Genomic DNA, 2260 nt, shown 5'->3' with positions numbered 1-2260 from the left:
ATAGAGACCCCTCCTTGGGTTTCCGAGGCAGTATCACTACGGAAGTAGATTGCCCAACCTTCCTTCTGAGGAGTGGCTGGTGGATTTGAACCTCCAGCCTTCTGGTTAGCAGTCAAGTGCCTTAGGCATTATGCTACCAGAGCTTCTATGAAAATATTTGTTAGATTTATTCATGCAACAAAAATTAATTATGCTAGTCACAATATTCAGTAAGACTTCTTTTATCCCCTCATCTTTAAGGATTTCATTGTTTACTGGGGGGAGACAAAGAGGTAAACAAGCTGTCAGTCTTAAAAGGCTCTACAATACACTTTATACTATGAATACCGAATGGAGAGAATACCTAACTTGTTGGTTTACTAAGTGCAAACCAAGTTAGGTTTCCTCTACTTTGTAGAGAAGAAGCACATAATTAATTGAATTGTAAAGTATAAAATAAGAGTTTAAAAGTTGGAAAAGATGAAGAGAAAAAAGTAGACTTGGCAGACAGTAGAGCATGCTCAGAGATGAACCACCATTCATCTGTTGCATTTGACTTCTTCTCACATACTTTGACTTGTTATCAGGAGGGCCAGTCCCTGGGGCAGGACATCACACCTGGTAGAGGGTCAGGGAAAAAGAGGAATATTCTCAATTTGATGGATTGACACAGTGACTACAACAATGGGTTCAAACAAAGCAAGGATTGTGAGAATGGTACAGGACCAGGCCATGTTGCGTCTGTTATACATAAGGTCGTTATGAGTTGGAACCAACTTGACTGCACCTAACAATAACAACAACATAGCATGATTATGAAAATACTTGTTTTCATCAATTAATTAGTAATTCATTAATGCATTAAAAATAAATAGTAAATTATGAACTGTGATTAAGAACCTGTGATTAAGAACCTTTAGTACTTATTTCATCTCTTTTGAGAAGAGGAGGTTGCGAAAGAGACAGAATAGGAGCAGCCAGAGATCTAGAAGGAAAATGAACAAGGGAAGCTATGGTGGAAATCAAGGGAAGAGAGGATTCCACTTTAAAGAAGAAGAATTCAGTCCACAAGATGGGAAACAGGCATGCATACAAGGTAGAGATGTAGTATGAAATAGGCCAGGGTCAGTTCATGGAGGGTCTTGAATCTTATATTTTAGATTCTAATAGCAATGGTTCAGGGAGGGCACTATAATTATCTGTGGAGCTTTAAATAATGACCTCTGATTCAGATTTAATAGTTCCAGAAAGGAGCACTTGCACATTTAGAAATTCACAGAAGTGAACCTGTCATATATCATGGGCTACAAACTAGGGAGGTGATGAGACTTGTCACATGTTTTGGCAGGTAAGAAATAGGATCACAAGTGCATTTGAGGAAGATCGCTCTTCACTACCCCCCATTGATTCTCAGCCCTGGCTGCATGTTAGAACCCTGTGACCCACTGTAGACCTTTTAAATAAGACTCTCTTTGGGTGGGGCCTGAGTATACCTTAAAAGCTTTTTGGGTGTTTTTAGTAATGGGAACATTGGATTTTAACACATGAAGGTTGAAAGCTGAAGCAGAAAGGCCAGATAAGGCCCTAATAAATTTAGACCTGTAAGTGTACTGTTCAGGAGCATTCAATATATTTATAAGCACGTAAGATTTGTTTTCACTTGGAGACTTCTAAGAAGGGCAAATCCTGTTGCCTTCTGTAATTTCCAAGATTACAGCACCTGTGTCCTTTACCTTGGCTTTCTGATGTAAACATATGAGTGAAGCTCTTTCTCATGGTCACATAAGCTGGAAAAAGATTTAAAAAATAATAATCTGAGAAAAATTTTAATTTTTAAGATTAATTAATATGTGGAACATAGTAAAATAATAAATTTCTTCTTATTTCCAAGTTATATAATCTGAGGAAGAATTATAACTTACTGTTAATGTGGAAGAACTGCATTTGTTGCATGCCCACAATGTCCCAAGCACTCATTTGGTTTCCTTTTGTGCTATTTCCTGGGCTCATAATTTAATGTAGTAGGGACAGAGACAGGAGAAATGAATTAACATCATCTTGTCTGAACCAGAAGTCAAATTACTTTTTAAAATTTCTACTAATGCTCATTTTTTTAGTTTAATTAGCAAAGGAGTTAGCAAAATGATCACTTTAGCTGTGGGATTAGTGGTAGTAAAAAGTATGTGTTTTAAACTAAGCTGGGTTCTCTAGAGGAGCAACACCAATGAAATATATGTGTATGTATAGAGCTCCCATACACACACACACACACACACACACA

The sequence above is a fragment of the Orycteropus afer genome, unplaced genomic scaffold, assembly GCF_000298275.1.
Source record: "Orycteropus afer afer isolate SDZICR_OR568_19922 unplaced genomic scaffold, OryAfe1.0 scaffold00017, whole genome shotgun sequence".
Lineage (NCBI taxonomy): Eukaryota > Metazoa > Chordata > Mammalia > Tubulidentata > Orycteropodidae > Orycteropus > Orycteropus afer.
Note: the sequence above shows the minus strand (reverse complement) of the source record.